This window comes from Topomyia yanbarensis, chromosome 3 (assembly GCF_030247195.1).
Source record: "Topomyia yanbarensis strain Yona2022 chromosome 3, ASM3024719v1, whole genome shotgun sequence".
Taxonomy (NCBI): domain Eukaryota; kingdom Metazoa; phylum Arthropoda; class Insecta; order Diptera; family Culicidae; genus Topomyia; species Topomyia yanbarensis.
In genome coordinates, this window is record NC_080672.1 from 166,836,842 (window position 1) to 166,864,125 (window position 27,284).

Below are 27,284 nucleotides of genomic sequence, written 5' to 3' on the forward strand. Positions count from 1 at the left end.
TGGATTATTACTATATTGAACAATAAATAGGCGACAAAGGGTAATCCAGAAACAATAAGCCATAGCTTTTAAAGTATTCGAAATAAGTATTTGATGTCTTCAGTAAAAATATTCGCAAAAGTGAGAGCTACAAATTTGCTGAAGGCATTTTTTCAATACAATCACTCCCAAGAAAATTTATGAAAATATCTCACTCTTAGCGGGATTAATCAGTAAAATCACAATACCAAAAGAAAGGGTATATTGTATGCTTTAAATTGTCCGAAGATACTATTGGCCCAAAATTATCCGTTTTGGCGCTAATAATACATTGAATGTTCTTGGTCTCATTTAAGGCTATGGGAAATGATAAAAATCTTTCGTCCGCATTTAATGTTAAATATCTCTTTTAATAATAATCCAGTCCAAAGAATCCAAATGAGTAAATAATTTAGGAAGGAGTAAGTCTCGTTATAATTTGTATTGACTTTTCCTCTCACCTTTAAGCACGATTCAGACGATACATCAACTTCCGTCTACGTCAACGGAACGTGATCGTTCCGTCAGAATAAGTTAAATGCGTTTCTCGTGTGCCCGTTCGGTGCCGTACGTCAAAACGTTCCGTGTAACGTGTGTGTAAATGCCTTCATTGAACTGCATGTAACTAATCTTGACGTTCCGAAACGATGACAGAATCCTGATATATCGTGTGAATCGTACTTTAGGCATTCTCAAAAATGATATGATCATCACCTTCATTACGGTCGGGCAATCTGGGTACTCCGAATCATGACCGCATGTATGTTGGACTTCCAAGATACTCGATCTTCAGTCAATCTTCTTGAACGCTCGCTACACGGTAATCCTCCTCGATTGCAAATACAACCAGCTATTGTGGGGTCTCCCCGAAGTCAAACACCTCTTCCAGGTTTTCTGCTGAGCTCAACTCGTTACTCATGTGCTGTATTATGTCAGACGCCACCTATCGCATTTCGAGAAAAACAACTTTTAAAGATATTGAATATCTTGAAATTTGTAAATGGCAGAAACAATTCGGAGGAGACAGTTGATGTTTCTATTTATTCTTCATTGATATTCCAATTATTACTTATGTCAGATGACACATGCCATAAGCAAGACGTATCATAATTGTGCATGAAAATTTTTCTATGAAATTAAAGTATCAATTTCTAACTTATTCAAATCTTCGGTTTTATTTTGTTTAGAAACAGTGCAACAATGTTACCAAATATGCAATATTTGCAGTTTGCACTAAAACTGAATTTTTCTCGCACATTTTCGCATAGAAAAATATCTAAAACTCCAATATAACTCACAATTTCTCATAACATTTTACGCTGTCAGTAACCAAAAAAATGTCAAAATCCAAAAATCTCACTTCGTAAAGAATATTCCGACCAGTAACACGAGCAAACGCAAAGCCCATAATGCCCTCATGCTTATGGTCCAAATTCGCCCCTGTTGCATGGTGTTTTGATAGTGTTTGAAATGGGTTCAACCCATAAATACACCATCACCATGGTCCGGAAGATCACACGTGGAAGCCATGTTTTGGTGTGTTTATGAACTTTTGGGACCATTTTATGATCCTTTGATGATTATGAAATTTGACGCGAACCATATTCATGGTATTTTATGGGGTTCAATGGTGTTTAAACCCATAAGAATTTGTTCGGTAACTTGGCACATCTAGCTCAGTTCACCCCAAAATGGCGTTTGTCGTAAGATAGCACGCCATCAACGAACGGTAGCTGGACTTACTCCAGCATTAGCGCTGCATGTCTAGCCCACCATAGTCAGCCTTCCAGTATCAGTATGTTTGTATGATTATTATAGCTCGTGGTTAATGGATCTGTCGCATTTTCCATTTTCTACTGTGTGGCCGAAAAGTAAAATTTTCAGCAAATAATGAAACCTATATATTTTTGCTAAGCAGTTTTTTCTAACCTACTTAAACTTAACCCCCATCACATGTCCAAATTTCGCTACAACCTTCCAAAGATGAACTAAACACAACTTGAAATCTGTGGTTTATGATTAGTTTCTTATTTCGAGATCAGTTTCTATGTGAGTGTTTTAACGTATGTATTTTACTTGATCCTGATTTCAGTTTACAACTATGTGATCCAAACTAAAAGGTCAGTTCAAACGTTAATCATATTCCCAAAATTTTCTATGCGTAGCTGATGTATTGAAACAATAATAACTGAATGTCTAACAGATAGAGACTCTCATTGTTTACTTTCTCTTCTATCGATTATGCAGTCATTTATATATTGTAATGGGGCTGTGATAATCAAAAATGAAGGTAAAATAGATAGTCTCTTTCTTCGATGCGTCTACTTGAAAAAGTACTAAAGAATCAGCTTAATTTTTCATCAAGCAAAATAATACCGCACCCCCTCGCCCCCTGGTGTCCCTGGTCTCTTCACATTTCCATGAGTACCAGCATCACCGTTCTCTCACTCCCTCCGGGGAGTGGTTCGCTGACGAAAATGCAACTAATTTTGAATTGCAATTGTCGATCGTATAATGTTGTCTTGTTACTCTATCGATCTCAATGACGGTATCCAAAATGCGATGAAAGAAATCCATTGTCAGTTCTTCCGGGCGCCCGGAGACTCCTAGCTCGTAATAGGGGACTCACATCAAATTGCATAACGAAAAAATGCTTTATAAAATAACCCATTAGGTATTTTCTCTTGAAAATTTGGGTAGAAGTAGTTTAGAGTGTATTGTTTACACTGTATTTTTATCTCAAACAACTCAAAATTGTGCAGTCACCCACCAAACTCTGAGCATCGGATGGAAGGAGAGATGCTGTCAGAATGGATGCTCTATTAGTGAAAGCAGAATAGCGTTTAGGGTTGGACAAAGAATGCGCAAAATTCGCATACGAAAAAAGCAGTTTTTTTCCACACCGTATGTCAGATCTTCATAAAAATCAATCAGCGTATGTAGAATGTTGTTACAGTACTGCTGATTGATTTTTATGAAGATCTGACATACGGTGTGGAAAAAACTGCTTTTTTCGTTTGCGAATTTTACCCTTTCTCTGTCCAACCTTAAGCGGAATACAAATGGTCAGGATGTGACCAAAAAGTTGAATTTGTCAAAATCATTCGTTCAGTAAGCCAATGACAGGGAGAGACTGCATACGTACAAAGTACAGATGGCTCCAAATCGTGGTGAACGGCAAAATACGGTAGTAAAGTCACGGGCCCGGAAACTATATACCCACACTGATAATATAACTCCGTAAATATAATGAAATCGATCATGCAATGTACGAATTCATTCGTTGTTTTCTGCAACGAAGTACTTTCGTGCATTGTAACTAGTAGGTTTCGTTCATTTCATAAAAAAGAATGGCCGCTTGGTGAACGAAGGCTTTCGTAAATTTTACACGTTTAATGTACGCTGCACGAATGTAATCGTTGATAACGACACTAGTTTTCGTGAATGAAACGAAATGTTTCGTTTATTTTAATAAACGTTTGTGTATAATACGAACGATTTCATTACTCACACGAATTTATTTCGTTCATCTTAGGAAAGTTTTCGTATTCATTATTTTTGCAATCGATATTTTAGGATCGATGTTTGACGACAACGATTTTTTTAACTAACTAAAAGAATCGATCTGGCAAAATCGATTTTATTTCAACCTGCTCACCAGTATTGAGGACTAGAAAGATTGTGGTGTGATGAAATGGACGCTTGATGAACACAAGTTTTAGTAAATTTTACTTATCTAGTGTACATGGCACGAATGAAACGAAATGATTCGTTTGTTTCAATAAATGTTTGCGTATATTACGAACGATTCCGTTGATCGCACGAATTGATTTCGTTTATTATAGAAAAGTTTTCGTATTTGTTAGCCTCTTATTGTTTTCAGTCGATCTTTTGGGATCGATGTTTGACAACTTCGATTTTTTTTAATTTAAAAAAATCGATGATCGATTTTACTGAGGTGTGAAGAAATGGCCGCTTGATGAACGAAAGTTTTCGTAAATTTTACTTATTTAGTGTTTATTGCACGAATGTTGTCGTTGAAAACGACATTATTTTTCGTGAATGAAACGAAATGTTTTGCTTATTTTAATAAACATTTGTGTATATTACGAACAATCTCGTTGGTCGCACGAATTCATTTCGTTCATCTAAGAGAAGTTTTCGTAATCATCTTTCATCGTACATCTCTCGTCATTCTCGATTAGTTAAATTTTGTGATAAGTAAAGTGCATAACGTTAAAAGTTAATTAAATAGTTAATTTCTCCGGGTAAAATAGTGGCCCTGTAACTAGAATCTTCATCTAACATCATACAGCATGGCTGTTAAAGCAATCACCGATGAAGCTCACTTCCAAACCGAATTAGCCGCAGCAGGAGGAAGATTGGTCGTTGTGGATTTTACCGCAGCTTGGTGTGGACCGTGCCGAAACATATCGCATTTGTTCGATAAGCTTCCGGCGAAATATCCAAAAGCTGTGTTTCTCAAGGTGGACGTCGACAGATACACCGAAACGGCGCCGTCCCAGGGCATGTCGACCATGCCAATGTTTATTTTCTACCGAGCCAGAATAAAGATTGACAGGATGCAGGGTGCAGACATTAATGGACTTGAAGCCAAAATACAGAAACATTACGTCGATTACGGTCATGGAATGTTGAACTTGAACACCTTCATCCAGAAGAACCAGTGCGAATGTTTGAACGAATCGAACGACCACCCGATGGTGAATGCGCTCAGTTCCAGCGGTGGTCATCTGGTGTCCGATTGTGACGAACAGTTGATCATTTCGATTACCTTCAATCAGCTGGTCAAAATCAGTGCCATCAAGTTCAAAGCACCACCCTCTCACGGACCAAAAAAAAGGTGAGAATCTTTATCAATCAACCAAGCACCATCGATTTCGATATGGCCGAATCGCAAGTTTCGGTGCAGGATCTAGTACTGGGGCAGAAGGATCTTGTGTCGGGATCGCCGATTCCGTTGCACTTCGTTGAATTTCAGAACGTGCAGAATATGCAGCTGTTCGTGAAGGATAACCGTTGTGGTGACGAGACGATCATTATCGATCATTTGGCCTTCATCGGGTCACCGATTGCAACGACTATGATGGATGACTTCCAGCGGGTGGCTGGGAAGAAGGGTGAAAGCCACTAGATTGTTTGAGCCGCCGGGAGAAGGATGGTTAGAAGGCGGTGGATAGGTGCGGTGACGAATATGTTTGATCGTATATTTAAAAGGTTAAAGATAGTGATGCGCGTTAACTTGTTCTTTTTATAAATTGTTCAATAAAATAATGAGCAGGAAAAAATGGCATATTATTTTGATATTGCTCCGGCAGAGAAAAACTCAATCTTATTCATACAAAACCAACGAGCAGCTCCGGATTCTGGATCAACTGGAAACGAAAGAGGTTCAGTAAATCTTCCTGAAACCGGCGGGTACGGATACGGCTACTAAATAGTCAGACTGAGACCGTCGTGATGAATTGTTGACGTATTCTACCTCTATTGAAGCTGTTTTTGACGTTGACGGTTTGACGAATAGTACTCGTAAATATTACAAAGATGTTCGTATATAGCAGCGAACAATTAGTTTGCCGAATGAAGCTGTTTCGTAATAAGCCAACGAAAGTCGTTTCGTGGTATTCACGAAAAATTCGTAATAAAAAATAAAAATGTTTCAATAGAACTACGAACGATTCATCATATGTACGAAAAAACTACAAGGGGCAGCCCTATGGGGTTGCACGAACTGTAGACGTAGGACTATACTACTTAATGTAAAATATTTATTTTCTTCTTACCTGGACCGGTGAAGAAAAATCAAATTTTAGACAATATAATCACATCTCATGTATAGAACAAGCTTTCTAGTTGCTCTCAAACAGATCCTAAAAGTTCAAACACCCATGGATAACCCCAAGTTTGTAGATGTGTTTCGATGCCACAGGATTGTAAAATGGTTAAGGTTGGACAGAGAATGCGCACAATTCGCAAACGAAAAAAGCAGTTTTTTCCACACCGTATGTCAGATCTTCATAAAAATAAATCAGCGTATGTAGAATGTTGTTACAGTAATGCTAATTGATTTTTATGAAGATCTGACATACGGCGTGGAAAAAAACTGCTTTTTTCGTTTGCGAATTTTACCCTTTCTCTGTCCAACCTTAATATTACGTCATGAAAATTCAATTCTTCCGTGACAATTTTTTTGCCTGCAAAATGCCCTGTGTGTATGCAAAGCTCATGATTTGTTGGGATATTAGCATTGATCCGAAAATGCTTTCCAACGCTGCGCATTGCATACATACAGGACATTTTGCAGGTCACCAGAAGCTGTTCATTTTACCACCACCATTTGTTCATTTTACCCGCTCGCTATAAATCTCATTTTTGGACATGTTTAGAAATCAAGAATCATGTTTGAAAAAATGTGTTTATGACGAAGTATTTTTACCAGATATGTACAAAACATGTCTAACAAGAAACATAAGGTGATTGTAACATCTCATTCACTTATTAGTTAGAAAATAATGACTTTGCTTAACGTGTTCATTTTACCGCCAGTTCCCCTACCTACCAACACATTCGCTCCAAACATTGAACCCAAGCGTACTATGCAAAATGAGTTAACGCTGATGATGATGATGGGTAGAGCGAAAGAGACAACTAGTACCACCACGACACTATTAGCGCATTTCACCAAAATTCCACGCGGCCTTTCCCGATTGAAAGGAACGGCCGCGCTTAGCCCATCTGTCATAATATCGTGATTTTGCATAGCGAATGGCTGAATGATAACACATTTTATTCCAAAAAACAGCCCTGCGTTATGCAACACTTTGTGCAGGTTGATTATACCAGTTGCAAGTGGGGCCAAATCCACCAAGTTCCGTAAAATTCCTTTTAAATTACAGAATTGATAAAATTGCTTAGATGAGCTAAACTAATTAATCAAATCCTGTTTAAAACTGTCCTTGCGTTTAAATAAAAATGGGAAGCTTATTACTACCACTACATTACTTAATTTCAAGCGCAAATAGCAAATACATGTGCTAATTAAACCAAAAATTTACTGGCAACATTACAGCGGCATTTAGGAAGCAGTTGGAGCGGTCGCCTGTTGGACGACACAGGGTAGCGTCCCTCCACAGCCAGTGTAACGGACTTCTAGCTCAGCTACACTGGCTGTAAAAAACACAGCGCAGTGATCTGCTTCGCCAGCCGTTCAACAGGGAACTGAGCGTGTCTGGCCAAGTCCGTTCTTTAAATAGTCGATGATGACGTCATTCATAGAAGCGTTGTGCGCTAGGTACACCAATCCGTCGTACAGGGCTAGGGAAGCGCTATCTTCTGTGTGTTAATGCGCGATATTTTGACAAGGTTGAATATTATTGAATTTTTTAATTCTATGGTATCAAAAATCTTTGGGTTTATCTATTGGAATCTATTCTTAGAAGTATTTCAGGGCGAGTTGCGCAAAAAATTTGAAAATTTATCGTGAGATGGCTGAATTATATGCGTTTAAAATTGGACCACTTTTCGTTACATACCATTTTTGTAGAATTTGCAGAGTGCACCGCCATATCGAAAACAAAGACGTAGTCCTACGTCAAAATTCGTATATTTTATGAAAATTGTCTGTACGAAACAAATTCTTGGCGATTTACGAATGTATTCTATCAGTGCAGATGCTGACGATGCCTCAAACTTAAAATTTTGATCACGGGTGATGAGACGTCAAGGCGGATTTCCAGCAGCTTCCGGGGCTACTGTTATTCACCGCTAAGCACAAGTTTGATGTACCAGAGGAAGTAAGGAAGCAGAAACTTTCAAAATTTGCTAATAAACACATGATAGCAAGCGATCTGCTCATATGGCACAAGGTGTGCGCCGTTCGTGACTACCAGTACTGTAAACGGGAAAATCTACCTCAAGGAGTGTCTACAGAAGCGTCTGCCTCCTTTGTTGAAGCAATACTTTCTACTGGCCGGATCTAGCTGCGTGCCACTATTCAAATGATGTCCTGGAATGGTACGAAGCCAACGGGGCCACTTTCGTACCGAAGGACATGAATCCCCCGATGCACCGGAACTAAGGCCCATCGAAAAATACCAAGCAATTATGAAGCAGGCCCTACGGAGGCATCCCAACGAGGTCAAATCTGAAAATCATGAAATCATGAAGAAAAAGTGAGTTTCAGTACAGAAGAAGCTGCAGCTAGATGTTGTACAGAGCTTAATGAGAGGAGTTAAGCGTAGGGGAGACTGAGGAGACTTGATCCCCTTTTTTATTTTTCAATCCTACTCCGTGGAATGATAAAAAACGATGTATTTTTTGTAGTTTTATATTGTTTCTAGGGTTGACTGATAATCATAAAAAAATTACATGGAAATATTGTACTGGATATGAGCTATGAGCATTTCTGGAAAACATCAAAAAAATGGAAAATTCTTAGATTAGTGGAGACTCGATCCCTAATTTGGGGACACTTGATTCCTTTATGAAAACGTGTTTAAAAGAGCATGTAGGGTAATAAGCTTATTTTTACCCTGTTTCTATTATCATCCTACCAATCTGAAGCCTTTGGTTAGAACAGCGTCTGCCATCTTTGCTCAACGCATTGGCTCAAATGGTGTTGCGATAATTGGGGTACTCGATTAGAGTTTTTGATGCGCTCAAACAGAAGATTTTCACTATTCTCAAGACAATTTTGTTATTATATTGGCTACTAATAAGAGGCGAATGACCTTAAGGCTAAAACCTCCATAATCGAAATAAAAAAATGGCTCCTAATAACAAAGCAAAGAAGCTGAAATAATAAAATTAATCATGAAATAATGAGGTAGCCTCCCTAATAGGGCAAAAATAGGTACCTAACCCCATTCAATGTTATAAATGTATTGTGGTATTGATTAAATTGTTGTGATTAGATATTACTATTTTTGTTACTACATATTACCCATCTCTTACCTGATTTTTATTACGAATTCCCCAAATCTCTGTGCAATGATTTGAAAGCTGTCGTTATTATGGTTGAGGAACGTCAAATGAGGGATGCATGGTTGCTACGTATGCTGTAGTAAAAATTTACAGTTAAGTTTTTGTATGATGAAGCGTTCATTTTTGACAGTTTTTTTGTTATTTTATGGCAACAATGACTTCACTTGTTCTGGTGTGAATTTGGTTATTTTCAGTAGTCTGTATGAAGCATGGCGAAGGGGATCAAATCTCCACGAATTTGAAGGGATCAAGTGAACCCATAGCATATATTTTAGCAAACTTTAGTACAAAAAAATCAGCTCAATCATAGCGTATTCATATAATTGACATTCTCCTGTATTTCTGTATGCAAAAGTATAGTATGCAGTGGGTGACTTTACCAATTGTACAAAAGTTTGAAAATTTGGAAAATAAATCTTCTTCAGTTCTTCTGAGATTTTTTTCTTTAAATCGGTAAAAATTCGGTAACACATGTCCAATTTATTTTTTTATGTTAAAGAAACTTATGTTTAGATAAAACTACGCAACTTTCTAGTATATTCGATTAATGTATTCTGATCCGCCTTTGAGTTACAATGATGGGATCAAATCTCCCCGGGGATCAACTCTCCTCAGTCTCCCCTACTGTTTTAATATTGAAGTTGAATAAAATAAATATGCCAAAAGCTTACCAATGGGTTATTTTTGATTAACTGAGCCTTGGACAGTGTATCAGAGTAGCCAGACTTTATGCACTTGCCGGCAGGTCACTTCATAATCCGCGCTTTTCGGGTACTATGCGCTAGTGGACTTTTACCTTGTCAATTATTGAAAAATCCTATGTAAACTTCAAGTTTGTTGGTCCGGTAGCTAGACTTGTCCGATTTGGCTCAAATTGGGAACACACAATTTCGATGTGACTAGAAATCGATTCAGAGGTGGGTTATATTAATCTTATGAAAACATAGTTTTGTTACTTTTTCATGTATCATAAGATAATTCTTATCAATTTAACGATGCGTTTTGCGTGGGTTTAGGGTTGCGTATTTAACGTGATTCTACGTACGTAAAGTCAGAAACAAAACTTTTTTTCAACGAACGATGAACACAGCGAATAATTTCTCATTGTTACGGGAGTTATGTTTCTACTAATAATTATGATAATATGCTATCCTAATGGACTTGTCTAGGAAAGTAAGAAAAGAGGAGGGGTAAATATCTCATCATCACATCGCTTCCCCATTACGGTGAAAAGCTTTCAGATGCGAACAACAATTTTTACCATTTTCGTTTAGTAAGATGGGCCATTAAGCCACCGTCGGACTACCGAAACGACCCACAGCTTTAAATGAATGAAAATTCTTACCTTTTTCCTTTCGTTTCTTTATTCTCCTACAGGTAATTAAAACATTAACTGGCAAAAATGGTGAGTTTTTTCGCTTTTCCTGTAGCAATGAAAATTAAAACAAGTCATCTTGCATCGACCAACACCTGTTTATTGTAGGTATCCAACCACCAGAAAGGATCGGCTCCCACCGAGGCAGATAGTGGCGAAAAATCATGCAAATATGAAATTTTCGTCGTCACTAATTGGAAGCTCTTGCATAGTGTATGGAGAACACTCATGCGCAGAGTTTGGATAACAGGAAGCGAAAAATTTTAATTATCCATTGTATAAAATCACTGAAATGCGCCTCATCATTAATTTATTTGAATACAGCGAGAGAAGAAGAGAAAATAGTAGATCTGGGATTATTTTTTTCCGTACATGACAGGGAAAACACCTTCCTACCTCGAAAAATGAATTATAAGTCAATATATTTAATTGTTCTGGTTCGGTTGGGTTCACGTGATTGCCATTAATAATGAATAAATTAATAGCGCTTGAATTGTGTGGACTATATAAAAATAAATTTTTGCTTGAATCTTAAAGGTTAGTACACCAATTCGAACCAAAAGCATTTGCTGTCTTTCCATGCCATTAGTTTTGCATTCCAATACTTTATTGCACATTTTACGATACACCATAACTTTCGATGGGGTCTACCCGGGGAAATGCAATGATAAAAAAAAAACATTTATGTCGAAAAACGTAATCCAATCATCACATAAACCATATAAATAAATACATATATGGTTAACTAAAGTGCACGCAGAACGCCGAAGGCTCCATCTGCTAGGACTTAGACTGAAATATTGAACGGCTGTCCAAATTTGACGCGCAAAGCTACAAAAGCCACCCAGCACGAAACCGCCTGGTCGGAGTTTTCGTGGCTAATAATCTCCACAGCAGCGGGGAGTCTCGGGAAGATGGAGGGGATTAGCACCAGTGCGAATATGGCACGAGTCTGATTAGACCACTCGACATCGCTGACATGCCGACAGGCAGCACATGTTGCCTTCTCATCGGGACTTAATTGAACGTCATAAATCGTCGCCCCGAAGTCACAGTCCCGCGTGTGCCGGGTACAAAACTGACCAAATGATGGCGAAGAACGGCATTTGCCAACCCATCATCGAAGTGCTTCGTGTGATCAAACAAATTTTATTACCCATTGCATATTAGCCCAATCGAGAAAATGAGTTGAGTTGTTGCTGGTGGTGGTGAGTCATTGTGTGTAAGGACGCTAATCGGATTTCACATAAACTATTCGAATCGCTGCAGGACTGGCCCTCAAACATATCGATAGGGTAAAGGTACGAAATTATGGTGTTACAATTTCAACGAGCCTGTGGGCCTCAACCTCAGTATCAGCTCGCAAATCTCTAAGGTAAATACTCAACCCACTCAATATGCCACTTATTTTAATCAAGCGATACATCGTCAGCAATAGGATTATTCGGAAATGTTATCGTATTTGTTCTGGTACTATGTCAACAAAATCACACGGTCTTATTTACAGAATTAGCTTAATTGTGCAACAGATCATTCACAGATTTAATCAGTTCTGCATAATTGAACTACAAATGTGTTTATTTAGACTAATTACCTTTACCGGACGACCTTGCAATGGATTAGGATAATTACGGAGGAGTAATTTTATCACTCGATTGAGTTTCTAAACATAGTTACTAGTACACTCCGTTGCACTGAAAAATGTTTCATACTACCAAGCATAGACGCATACGCATGATTTGCAAGACAAATTATTTTGCTTTTGGTCCTCGGTCTAAACAAACAGAAACGTCGCACGCACCAAAAGTCACGGTACCTAACAGCTAGAGAACAGAATTGAGCCTGTGAAGAAACTACCATGTCAAGAGCTAACAACTGGTAATAATAAAGTTTAAGTTATGCTATCTTAAAATCAACGCCGTTTATAAAGTATCCAGGCGTTCCGCATTTTGGTAAAATGTCCCGCTTCAAAATGCATTCTGCGAAATTTCCTGCATTTATTCAAAAACGTTAGAATAGAATAAATCATCTTAAATCTCGATGTACACTATTTGATCCTTTTTTCGGATTGAGATATTTTCTTAGGAGTCCTCTACTCTCGAGGCCCGAGTTTGAGTTGTTTTTGGGGAATCAATTTCAAAGTATCTACTGACCGAATTAATCCACCTATCAGTGAGATGAGACATGTCTTACAAATATCACTGTTTCGTTCGTGTGTAGAACTCACGCAAAGCACCTTACTAGAGGTGAGATTAATACAGCTTCGAGTCCTGACCGAATAAAAACCTCGAATAAACTGAATAAATTATAGAAAATCAATTAAAGAGATAAAATTTAAAAAATAATAGAGCGACAAAATGAAAAGGTTGTCCAATAAATTAAATAAAAATAATCGAGTTTTTTTTTTTTAAAAAGGACCAATAAGCATGCTGTGAAAATTCACTTTGAGGAGAAAATCCAGATAAACCATTAATCGCCGATTATAAATGACAGCAGAAGACGAAAGAGAAAACATTTCTCTATCTCATAAAATGTTAGCATCCATTCTCGGTGAATTATGGGTTTTCCGGAATTTTCGCTCAAAATGAATTTTGGCAGTATGCTTATTGGCTGTTTACAAAAACACGCGGGATATATTCCTTGTTTTGATGTAAGCCATGTTATTTCTTTTTGCCTTTCTCAATAGAAAGGTATTGCAATTGCTCTGAAAACCGACTTTTTAACGGAGGCCCGGAGGGCCGAGTGACATATACCATTCGATTCAGTTCGTCGAGTTCGGCAAATGTCTGTGTGTGTATGTATGTGTGTGTGTGTGTATATATATGTATGTGTGTGTATGTGCGTCTGTGTGTGTACGCGAACACAATCTCACTCACTTTTCTCAGAGATGGATGAACCGATTTTTACAAACTTAGTCCCAAATGAGAGGTGCAACGTTCCCATAGGCTGCTATTGATTTTCTAATGGATCCGACTTCCGGTTCCGGAATTACAGGGTGATGAGTACGATCACGCAGAAAATGTCGATTTTAAGAAATTCTGCAATGAATGTATAATGGTGAAATTTTTTCCAAAATGTGACCACAACTGCTTCGATTTGTAGTACTAGGTCATTAACAGCCATTCAAAGTCTCTTTGGTCACATTGGCCACCATCATCGGTTCCGGAAGCCCCGACGGAAGTATCTAAATTCAGACTAACAGTCACATCGGTTTCTCGGAGATGGCTAGACCGAATCAACCAAACTTAGTCTCAAATGAAAGATGTTGCGTCCCCGTAAATGGCTATTAAATTTTATCCACAACCGACTTTCGGTTCCGGAGTTACGGGTTGTGGCGTGCGATCACATAGCAAATTGTGATTCAAACCGATACTCCGATGAAAGCAAAAAAGGTAAAAATTTCGCTAAAATGTCTCTCAGACAACTTTAATTTTCAGTTCTAGGTCACTGACGGCCAAACAAACTTTCGTTGACTACATTGACCACCATAGACGGTTCCGGAGGTGACCGGGAAAAGCGTCCATCTTTCAAAATTTACGAACTCACATCAGTTTCCCGGAAATGGTTGGGCCGATTTTCACAAACTTAGTCCCAAATGATAGCTATAATATCCCCATAGATGTCTATAAAATTTCGTACGGATCGCTTATATGGATCCGGAAATGTAGACTAAATCGTCCGGTCACATATGAAATTCCCATATAAGTCGGAACTCTAATTTTTTTTTTCAAAGGGGGACCCCATGAAATTTCAGAAATCGAATTCGTATTTTTGATGCCAAACGTCTTTAAAATGCATGAAACGTCGAGATTTTATGTTATCTCGAAAAAATTTTTTATAAAAATCGACTATTTAGGACTTTGCCGATTTCGCACCTTTTTGCCTTTCTCATATAAAGAAAGGCTATGCAATCACTGTAAAAATCGACTTTTTAACGGAGGCCCGGAGGGCCGAGTGTCATACACCATTCGATTCAGTTCGTCGAGATCGGCAAATGTCTGTGTGTGTATGTATGTGTGTGTGTATGTGTGTGTGTCATTTAAACTCACACAATTTTTTCAGAGATGGCTGAACCGATTTTCGCAAACTTAGTTTCATATGAAAGTTATAACGCTCCCATAAGCTGCTATTGAATTTTTAGTTGATCCGACTTCCGGTTCCGGAGTTACGGGTTGAAGAGTGCGGTCACACAGCAAATCCCCATATAAATTGGTACCACCATGATGTTCAAATGATGTAAAACATATTAAAATTGATGTAACATTACTTTAGTTTGCGGGTCTGGATCACTAATGATCAATCAAAGCAGCTTTGACCACATTGGCCACCTATGACAGTTCATGACGCCCCCGGGGAACCCGCCAAGTTCCTAAGCTAATATCACACCCATTCCCCAACGAATTCTCTACCGATTTTTACAAACTTGATTTCAAATGAAAGATACAGTAATACCATTGACTGCTGCTGAATTTCATTCTGTTCTGACTCTTGCTTCCGGAGTTACAGGGGTGTTAGTAAGGATACACTGGAATTTCCCATATAAATCGGTACAATCGTAATAACTCAGAGGCTAAAAACTATTGAAATGGTCACCAAATTACTTCTAATCGCAGATCTAGATCCCTGATTGCCAATCAAACATTCTTTGAATATATTGTCCACTATCGACGATTCCGGAAGTCCGGAATTCCGGGCATATTCCACAAATAAAGTCACATCGGTTCTTCGGTGATGACTGAACCGATTTTCTCAAACCAAGTCTCAAATGGTAGGCAAAATATGCAGCTGAGTATTGCATCAGACATCTTGTTCCGGATTACGAGTTGAAGAGTATGGTTACAAAAAAAAATTGTTGATTTGTCCACATCGGTTTCTCGGAATTTTCTGAACCGATTTTGACAAACTTGATTTTAAATGGAAGGTCCATCAGCTGCTGTTGAATTTTGTGTGGATCCGAGTTCTGGTTCCTGAATTACAGGGTGATACGTACGATCACGCAGCAAATCTCGATTCTAACGAATTCTGCGATGAATGTAAAAAAGTGAAATTTTTGCCTTTCTCAATAGAAAGGTATTGCAATTGCTCTGAAAACCGACTTTTTAACGGAGGCCCGGAGGGCCGAGTGACATATACCATTCGATTCAGTTCGTCGAGTTCGGCAAATGTCTGTGTGTATGTATGTGTGTATGTATGTATGTGTGTGTATGTGCGTATGTGTGTGTATGTTACCAAAAATGTCACTCATTTTTCTCAGAGATGGCTGAACCGATTTTGACAAACTTAGTCTCAAATGAACGTTCCCATAGGCTGTTATTGAATTTCTAATGGATCCGACTTCCGGTTCCGGAATTACAGGGTGATGAGTACGATCACGCAGAAAATGTCGATTTTAAGAAATTCTGCAATGAATGCATAAAGGTGATTTTTTTTCGAAAATATGACCACAACTGCTTCGATTTGTAGTATTAGGTCACTAACATCCATTCAAAGTCTATTTGGCCACATTGGCCACCATCATCGGTTCCGGAAGCCCCGGCGGAAGTATCTAAATTCAGAATAACAATCACATCGGTTTCTCGGAGATGGCTAGACCGATTCGACTAAACTTAGCCTCAAATGAAAAGTATTGCGTCCCCGTAAATGGCTATTTAATTTCATCCCGATCCGACTTCCGGTTCCGGAGTTATAGGTTGTGGCGTGCAATCACATAGCAAATTTTGATTCAAACCAATACTCCGATGAAAGCAAAAAAGGTAAAAATTTCGCTAAAATGTCTCTCAAACAACTTAAATTTGCTGTTCTAGGTCACCGACGGCCAACCAAACTTTCGTTCACTACATTGACCACCATAGACGGTTCCGGAAGTGCCCGGGAAAAGCGGCCATCTTTCAAAATTTACGAACTAACATCAGTTTCCCGGAAATGGTTGGGCCGATTTTTACAAACTTAGTCCCAAATGATAGCTATAATATCCCCACAGATGTTTATAAAATTTCGTACGGATCGCTTATATGGGGCCGGAAATATAGACTAAATCGTCCGGTCACATATGAAATTCCCATATAAGCCGGAACTCAATTTTTTTTTTCAAAGGGGGGACCCCATGAAATTTCAGAAATCGAATTCGTATTTTTGTTGCCAAACATCTTTAAAATGCATGAAACGTCGAGATTTTATGTTATCTCGAAAAAATTTTTTTTGTAAAGATCGACTTTTTGGGACTTTGCCGATTTCGCACCTTTTTTCAGTTCAATATTACCGTTCCTGTTTTTTCTTCTTCAAAATTTTAGAACTCGAATAATGATTTATTTTCCTGTATATAGTTGTCATGTGATGTACAATAATAAAATGTAATATATGCATTTAAAAGCTTTTAATGAATATAAACAACGCACACATTCTCGTGATTCATGATTGAGAAAGGCACAATTGCACCGCTAGGTGGATTAAAATAGGTTTTTTTTTCAAGGTTTTTAAGAACGAGTTTAATGGAAAATAGACAGTGAAAGAATGACTTGAATAGTGACAATGATTATAGGGTGAACAATCAAAAAAATCTCAAATTTTCATTGGACAGGACACACTGAGAAAAGATATGTCCACAAGCAGGAACCGAACCTTGCGATCTCCCAGTCTCTAGTGAGGTGTGTTAAGGGTTTACATACCTTTTTGTGAGAAAAATTTAAAAAAGATTTGAATTTACGCAAACGCATAAAGCAATGATTTCATTGCATCAAACTTGTAGTATTTTGGTAGTACATTTTTCAGTGAAATAAACAAGTATAAAATATATTGATAATAGGTGGAGTTATGGCTTTTTACCCGAAGCCTTTTTTTATTTAAGAGCTTTACGGTGATCATAATTAAAGACCAACAGATCAACTAAAATCCCAAAACTCAAAAAATTCCATTGGTATATGAGTATTTCTCGTACCTTAACGATCAGTTGGATAAATAATAATTTTTTCCTGCATTCGGTAACGATTTTCCTAAAAAATCGCTGTTTCAAGCTCTAAAAATTGTATTAAAAAATCTCATTCACAAAACAAAAATTTAAACATGAAAATGGAATCGTTAAGGTACGAGAAAAAATAATTACGAACAATTGAAAAAAAATTGAAGAAAATCAGTTGAGTGGTTTTTCGGCAATCGTGATCACGGAAAAAAATATTTTTGGAAAAACGATATTTCGAGATAATCAGTTTGAAATTTCAATTTTTCACTGCTCTTGGAAAATATTCTCAAGGAGTTGTACTTTCAAATAAAGTAATAAAAAAATTCGAGTTTTTAAAAAATAAATAGGTATGTAACCCCTTAACCATTCGGCCAACGAGGAACTATGACGATGTCATAAAAAATTGCCAATAGTATAGCGTAACTAAATCTCTTTGTTCGATTTTTTTTTTTGGCCTAAAACAAGTCGTGTTTTGACAAAATCATCCATATCTCAAAAAGTAAACAACATATCCGAAAACAAAAATAATAGCGCCAAATGGTCACGTTACCCGATCAGCATTTCATAACTGAAAGCTATCAAATTTTTATCTCATGTTGATATTTATTACTCACTCTGTTGTCTTTACGATATTTCGATCAGCAATGCAAGCAAACTTATATCAAGATTGTATCTTATGGTGATGTAATTGCATGATTAATATGATATTAATGTAGGCTTATAACGATGATGTTACAGTATGTTTTATATTCTTTCGCAATAATCTTTAAACTTTGAATGATCGTTACATTACACAAATGAACGTCTATTTTCCAATATACTGAAGTCTCTTTTTTGCGTTATTTTCGTTATAACTGAATTTTCGCAGTTTTTTGATTTCCTATTATTTATGCTTTCCACATGGATTTTTTAAAGTTCCGCGGTTTAGAGTATAGACAAGTTTTAGATTCAAGTAGTCGGAAAACTTGTCAGTAAGGGGCTTGTTTGACTTACTTCCTTGCAGTTTGATTAAGAGCTGACATTACCTATTTTCTGAGACACTTGTCTGGCACACAACTACCAATATGAGGCGTATGATTTAAATGTTAATACCATGAAGCGCTTTTTTTAAAACGACTAGAGGTGTGCGGGGTAGAGGTGTGCGCCGCGCCACCGATTTCAGGTAAAAATCGGCGGCGCGCCGATGTGTTTACTATTTTTACATGCAATCGTAGGCGCAGCGAGGCGGCGGCGGCGTGGCGTACACCTCTACTACGGGGCAGTTAGATCATGGTTCGTCAGTATCACCGAAGGAATATCTCCAACACAACACTGTTGGGCGCTAAAGCGCGAACTGCCCACATGACCTGCAAACTAGAACAGTTGTTAACATATGTACATACATTCTGTATTCATAATTACATAACTGGTCGACTCATACCACAGGAGATACGCACCTATTCGGTTTCGTTGTGTTGTGGAACACACGATAACAATCGTCATCGAAGCGCGCTTTTTACTGCGACATTTAACTCCTGCAATTCATTCTATTAGATAAAAATTGTGTACTCTGTCCCGTACAACGTCATTAGTGACATGTCTGAGAAGTCGGTATGACCCTGTGTTTATTCACCGGATGTATGTCCTACTCTTTTCTCCATTCATATGCGAATAAGCTGAAAAGAAACATGGGTACAACATACAGGAGCGCTTAGCTAGTCGTAAATTGATGATAAATATTCATTTGAATAATTTACCTCGCTAGCAAACACACAAATGAAGGTAGCACACAAACAATGGATCACGGCGGGACTCAGTAGGTCAACCTCAAATCTAATGTTTCGTGAAAGCGAGGACAAAAATCGATTCACGGAGGAGTGTGTTGAATGTTCAAATCAGATGATTTAGTCAATTTCTTTTATTTTTACAAAATAATTTAATTATCTTAGGATAAATTATGTAAAAATAAAAGTATTGATATTAGAAAAAATGTGCACAACTGTGTCTGTCTTTAAATTATATAATACATCTATAAAACTGTGAAAAAATCAAATAAATTCGATTTTTAATCCCGATGCATATCATGCGGGAAAACTAGAAAATTATCGCCCCACCTGTAACATAACTTTGGTTGTTTCGTTACGAATATTGCGTATTGCGCGATTCAAAACAGTACAGTTTATACCTGATGAGCCCAAGTTAGTTCCAATCGGAATTAATGTTTGTCAAAAACGAGTGACCCACACCTACGTGCACACGTGAATTATAACCGTAGACACTATTCCATGTGGAATCGCAGGCGCGGAGACATGTGATGACATCACATCTCAAACAAATGTACTACTGATGATGACTGTGACATTTATCAACGGCTTCAACATCCTACAATTTCCATGTAAGTGTAGTTCCATTTCAGGTACCTACCGCTAACTCCTGAAATTTCATCATCGTTGTACCTACATGCTATACATGAAATTACCGACGAATCATTACCTCTGGGAGTTTGTATTATTCAATAGGCAATATCAGCGCCAAACGATTTTTGAATTTTGCATTAATGACAGTGCCTCAGTGAGTTAGGCGGAACCGTTTTTCTCGTGCAAAAGGAAAGTTGGCTCGGATTGATTTTATGAAATGGAAAATCATATTTTGTATTGGGATGATTCAATTTTGACCGAAATCTTGTTTAATATGTTGTGATTGCCATTCTAGGCATCAATACGGAATCATAATGGTATTGAAAGAAATGATTGACAAGGCTTCTAGAACTTTGGTGAGGTAAAATAAATTAACACTGACATTTTGTATTCTTCCTATCTCTTTGATACGAGACGATGCGTTAGCTTGAGTGCACCATTTTTTCTGGTATACATCCTTAGTCCCTTGGAACTAGAGGTTTACTTCTTGAAATGGCCATAAAGTTACATTTGCGGATAAAGGGAACACTAGGAATACGGCGCTGAATTTAACTAAAACTTGAGCAACGTATTAAAATGCTTTCTGTAAAAGGGCTTTTATGATTGAGAACGGCATTTACTACGAGGTTTTATTCCAATATCTGAATAGAGGCAGTATCGTGGCAAAAGGGCGAGCTACGTTGACAGGGAAAAGAACACTAAACACTTCTTTTTGTTTTGCTTAAATATGTATATGCCATCGCATTGAAAGGTATTCAAAGGTATAGACTGAATAAATGTTTACCACGCTTACTTGCCCTGCTTCCATTCATTATCCTTTGATAATGCTACAAAACTACAACAGACATGTTGGTCCACGCGTAGTCGCCGCAACACAAGCTGTTAACGCCTTCAATCCGTTGTTCGAAATCCGTGCGCGGCGACGTTCGACGTGGAATAACAGTTACGAATGGTGGTAGTAGTAGTAGGTATATGCGTTGTTTTTTCTACAAAAAATGAGGCTCAGAAAACCTTTTTATTTCATTTTGTTTTAAACAATCGGTTAAAAAATATACAAAATAGTAACTTTTCATAACATAAAAAATCACGAACAATATATTTTATTTTTACATGATTTTTCGTAAATCTACGTTGACGTCGCAAAAGAAAGCGAAGCTCACAAATTCGACGGCGGCCATATTTAACTTCCATTCATTCGCTCGCGTTTTCGAAAGTTTCCATTAAAAGGTTGGTTAAAATGGTTCTAAAAATCAAGTGTTTGAACTGTAAAGTGGTTTCCATAGATGTAAAGTGTTTTTTAGTTCATACTAAGATTCATCGCCATGAAAAATTGTTTCTATGTCCATTTTCCGAATGCGCTAAGAAATTCGGTTCATTTGCATCATTTCGGAAGCATATTCGGTTCCGACATATGGATCCCTTTGATGGGCCGAAGAAAAGAGTATTGTTCAAGTGTTCCTTGGCTACTTGCGACTTCATTGAAGACAATTTTCATAAAATCATGAAACATGCTTCCGCCCACATCTCCTCCGGACAACCCGTCTATTGTCCCATGCAGTGCCCGTCTAGGAAACCATTTGCTACTACCAATAGCCTCAGAATACATAAAATGTATGCCCATAGAGGTGGTTTCAAAACGTCCGGTGTCGTATCAAGTACCGAAGCGATATCAGAATCTGTCGAGGAATGTGGAGGAAATGTTGGGGAACGGAATTGTGACAACTCAACCAGAGAAGTTGCTCGAGAAGAGGTCTTCGGAGTGCATGACACGGACGTAGTAGAAGATGATTGCGAGCTGCATCCGCTGCGAATTGTGGAGAAAGTATTGGGAAGTTTGTTCCTAAAGCTTCTTTCCAAGCACCATGTTACAAATAGTGTAATACAAGAGGTTGTGGAAGCACTCAGTGAAGTGTGTCGCGTTCAACAAAAATATCTTAGAGAACACGCGGAAGAGTGTGTCAGACGATTGGATTTGACCGAAGTTGCCAAATGTGTGTTGATTGGCGAATTATCTGATGGACTTCTTTTGAGCAAAATATTCGGATCAGATGGGATTTTCCGTTCTGCATATATGCGAAGAAAGTTTTTCAGTGAAATTTTTTCATACGTGTCTCCAGTGCAGATTGATCTCCAAAAAGATGAAAAACACAATGATTCTTTCTACTATTATGTGCCGATTCTCGAGACACTACGTGGGTTGTTGAATGACAAAAATGGGTACGACGCAATGTTTGGAAACAAGGCCTCAGTTCCTGGTTACATCAGTGACTATACTGATGGTTTGAAATTTCAACACAGCTCTTTTTTCAGTAGAAAAACTGTAAATATTTTCATTTACCAAGATGCGGCTGAAGTTGTGCCTAACCAACTGGGAAATGCTACATCTCGATACAAGCTACTTCTGGTGTACATGGTGCTCGGAAACCTCTCACCTCACTTGCGATGTCTTACCGATAACGTACACCTTGTTTCAATTTGCAAAAACAAAGATTTTACGTACTTTGGAACTAGCACTATATTTCGCAGGTTGATCGAAGATTTAAAAGAATTAGAGCATGAGGGGATTGTGATACATGGTGGTGGTGACAATGAAAGAGTGTACGGTTCAGTTTTTGCCACCATGAATGATAATTTGGGTGCTCATCAACTAGCAGGCTTATCAGAAAATTTTTCAAAAAACTCATACTTTTGTCGCACATGCTACACTACATTAGACTCGTTTCGAAGCAATCCTTACGAGATAGCAATCTCAAGGACTCCAGAGTTGAACAGGCAAGACTTGAAGACTATTGAATGTAATCCTACTCAAATTCCGTATCGTGGTGTGAAACGAAGTTGTATTTTCAACGAGTTAAAATATTTTGAGATGTTTGATTTGGGTGCTGTACCTTGTGTTGCTCATGACCTTTTCGAAGGGTGGGTAAATTATGATCTCTTTCTTATTTTCAAAACCATCGTGGCAACCGGTACCGTTTCTAGGTGTTATCTGGAAGGAAGGGTGAACAATCTGTTCAAACAACTTAATATAAGCAGTATTCAATTTCACACGAAAAACAGGCAATATAAAAGCTAAGGCATGTGATGTGTGGCATCTCATACAGATTATCCCTTTCATATTCCTGAACAAACCTGACATAAATTACAACAATCCACAAATTATTATGCTTCTTCTAATCAAGAAAATAACTGATGTCATAACGTCCCCATTACTGTCAAGCATCCAGATCAAAATTTTGGCAACGGATCTCAGAGAATATCTAGAGCTGAGAACAACTCATTTTAAAGTGCCGCTAAGACCTAAACATCATTACACTCTTCATTATCCTCGTTACATGTTATGGATGGGACCGATAATATCGTACTGCACACTTTTCTGCGAAAGAAAGCATTGCTTTTTCAAACGCTGTCTTAGGACCACTATAAACTTTAAGAACATTGTTAAATTTTGTAGTAAACAATATCAGGGTCTTTTAAATACGCAAACCGAACGCTTCAGAAACAACTTTCTATTGGAAAAATTTGTAGACAATATTTCGAACGTACCGAACTCTCTTCTAAACGCATTGATCGCCATCGGGCTAGATGATTCTAGAAATGTATTCGTCGAGAAAGGTACATTTATGGGATATACGTATTCAGTAGGAGACTGCCTTTTCTTGCGCCATGATGAGTATGGAGAATGTTTTTATGTTTTGAAAATCAAATTGTTAGTTTTCAACCCAAAACATGAAAGTATTACAATGTTCGGAAGCGAACTTATTGCTGTTGATATTCATGAACGAGGGCTTATGGAAATAAATCCAACCTATGAAGAAAGCGAAAAACTTGTCAGTTCACCACTTGAAGAATTCATTGACCGAGCCCCTTTGACTTTATTTATGGAGAACAATAAAATGTATCTTTTTATTAAGCACTCGATTCCGCCGATCCCGGAACAAAATATTTAGAACTCAAAATGTCAATAACACCATATAAAATATGCGATTCGTCACGTCAAGCAAGACACGTAGTCTTTGCTAATGGTACCATCAACAGCTTAATTGAAGAAGGTAATTATTTTTGCCAGACATTGTCGATAAGAGGAACGCATTAACAAATTATATTTCAGCAACCAAAAAATTTCAACGACCATTCCGTAACATTGTGCTTGCAAGCGATGGGTGCGAGCTATCCTGTGATATGGCTTTGTTGATACCTTCAGGATAATAAAGAGTAGCCATCTCCCAAGTTCTGGCTGAGTTTTGCCAACTGTTGAGCGTCCTCTGACGGCAAATACTAAAATATTAATTGAAGTAAATTGTGTTTTTCATAAATGTCACCTTCTAATGTAGTAGGGGAACTGGTGGTAAAATGAACACGTTAAGCAAAGTCATTATTTTCTAACTAATAAGTAGGGTTCGTTGCGGTGCGGATGTGGGCGGTAAATGGATAGTCCGCACCGCAACCGCAAAAATATAATAAAACCGCACCGCTTACCGCAACCGCATTGCATTTACCGCACCGCACCGCGCGGTAATGCGGTAAATGCGGTAAAAATCATGTATTTTAAAAATTGTGCTGAAAAATTAATAATTTGTTTTGTATAGCCATATATAGTAAAATGTTATTCTTATTTACAAGAAAATTATCTTTGACGGACTCCTCAGAATGTAACAGTTATGAAAATATTCAACTTTGCAAGTTTTATTAAGAGGGGTAAGTGTTTTGGCGCGAAAAAAACACTTTTTCTCGATTTTTTTAAAACTTTGCGTGAAGCGAACTGATTAAAACTTTTGTACATTATAGTGTATCATTTCAATAACATGCTGTAATTTTTCTATGCAAAAATATCGACAAACGACTCGGTGACGAAGCTTTTTGTAGAACGTCTCTGAAAAAACATGATTTGCGGTGTTACCTGACATCAGGCATTGCATTTCAGCTGCCTTTGACAAGATTAATCACGCTATTGCAGTGGCAAAGTTGGATAGACTTGGCTTTGGTACTAATATTCTCCGTTGGATGCAATCGTATCTCAGTGATCGTCGTCTAGCAGTCAAGATAGGTGATTGTGTATCCGATGAGTTCTTTGCTTCATCTGGTATTCCGCAAGGCAGCCATCTCGGTCCATTGATTTTTCCACTGTATTTCAACGACGTTAACTTTTGTTTAGAAGGACCACGGTTGTCTTTCGCCGACGACCTCAAGTTATACCATAGAATCCGGAATACTGATGATGCAGCTTTCCTTCAACGCCAATTGGAAACCTTTGCGGAATGGTGCGAGATCAACCGAATGACCCTAAACCCCAAGAAATGTACGGTCATTACGTTCCCGAGGAAAAAAACGCCAATTCGATTCGATTACTGTCTAGCTGAATCCACAATTGACAGAGCGAATTGCGTCAAAGATCTCGGAGTTTCTCTCGATGAACAACTGACGTTTAAACAGCATATCAGCTATATTGTCGCAAAGGCATCACGCTGTTTGGGGTTCATAATGAGAATATCTAAGCACTTTTCAGATATTTACTGCTTGAAATTTCTCTACTGCTCACTCGTTCGATCAACTCTGGAATATTGTTCAGTTGTGTGGAACCCTCATTATCTCAACGGTGTCCATCGAATTGAGACAGTACAGCGCAGATTTGTTCGGTTTGCCCTTCGTCAATTGCCTTGGAGCAACCCTCACCAGCTGCCAAGTTATGAAAGCCGGGGTTTGCTTATTGGACTCGATACATTGCAAGTGCGACGGGATCTATTCCGTGCTATGACGATTTCTGATATTTTGCAAGATCGAATTGACTGCCCCGAGCTTCTCAGTGCGATAAACATGAACGTTCGCCCTCGCGCCCTTCGCAATAATTTATTCCTCCGATTACCTCTTCGCCGGACTAACTATGGAGTAAACGGTGCCATCATTGGTTTGCAGCGGACCTTCAACAGAGTTTCATCCGAGTTCGATCTTCACATTCCACGTAGCAGATTACAATTTGACTTTTTAAATAGATTAATAAATTATCATTAGGACACAGTGTTGTCTGTTGATAATAATTAATTATAAATAAATAAATTTATCGCTCATATGAGTGAATGCGCCCGGATAGTTTGCTACTGCGACAATAAAAACTAACATTTTCACACGAAAAGTTATTGGCACTCACAAAACATCTCCGAATAAATAAAACAGCCGGAGAATGAGCACCCAAAACTCGGCCTTAACGTGAAAGTCAGGTAAAATGATTTTTTCGTTCTCGGAGATTAACTCAAAAATAAAAGCGTTTTTCGAAAATCCAAGAATACTTATCTCTTCGTAATTAAATTTTCTACAACTAAGTATGCTTGGAATTTTGAAATTTTCCTTTCTGAAGCCGGGAATGTCTTTTGTAGCAAGAAAATGGCTATAACTTAGCTCTGACAGCATACATCGAAAATTGAAAAACACCGTTCGATGCGGAATTTCATGGGTAATTCCAATATATAATAATATATACAACAATTATTGCGAAAATAGTAGAAATTTTCATTTTCCGCCTCATAGTTTTGGATATTTTTTCCGGTTTTCAATGATTCTTTTCACCTACCGCATCGCTTTGTTTCGCATTGAATTGGTGTGCGAGATGCACGGGTGGTTCGATGGCATAATATTGAAAGAAAAAATGCATGCAAACAATCCAAACAAACCGATGCAACTTGCCAAGTACAGAAAATGATAACTATTTTGGAATTGCTTGTTACTATATTTCAGAATAGTGTTAAAGTAAAGTACAGTGTAGACTTTATTTACTAAATCGTTTGTTTCACTTTCAATGCCGGTTAGGTTGATAGCAATGCGTATACATATTGTGCGCGTTTCTAATATTTCTGCTGTTTAGAAGCTCGTATATAAGGAAAACCAGCTGAACAAATATTTGTGCTCATTTCAATTTTTGAGTTTATTGTTGGAGAGCAGGTAATATGATTTAGATTTAACTCTTCTGAAAAGTTCTATTAGTTGTAATAAATTGGAGATGCGGTTCCTGAAGCCGTAAACAATCCGTTCACAAGCAGTCAGGTGTAAAGCCAACCGATAAAGTAAAGCAAAGTCATTTTCGATAGACTTCACAGCGCACAGAAAAAATATTTTGTAATTTTACATTGATTATCGTGCACGTATTGGTAGCATGAAAATAGATGTAAAACCAAATCATTCCGCAAATACACGTGTTTTATTCAACGGATTTTGCATTCATTTTTCACGTCAATTGAAAACTAATGCATTTCTGCTTTTATGTTCGGATGTGTTTGAAAAATACATGGCGTGTAAAAACATATGAATAAAGAGATAAAACTATATGCCTTTTGATGCTCTAAATATGTGCGTTGATTCGAATTTGATTTTCAATTCAATTTTCGATTCAAACTATGCATGTTTTCAACCATGCTTGTTTGCATGTCGTATAAATTTCATCATATTTTATTATGTTGATTTCTAGTGCATAACACAATTGCAGGGCTAATGCTACTGAATATATTGTTCCAATATATTTGTTCTATTGATAGGTTCTATTCGACTTCTC

The 27,284-nt window shown here is 37.7% G+C and overlaps 1 protein-coding gene and 1 pseudogene across 9 annotated transcripts in view; both read left to right on the forward strand.

Annotated features, from left to right (window-relative positions):
* The window catches only part of LOC131689160 (small conductance calcium-activated potassium channel protein), a 761,072-nt gene that overhangs the window by 93,249 nt on the left and 640,539 nt on the right, over positions 1-27,284 (forward strand). The gene's annotated exons all lie outside the window — the stretch shown is intronic.
* On the forward strand, positions 4,335-5,389 carry LOC131687367 (thioredoxin-like protein 1; annotated as a pseudogene).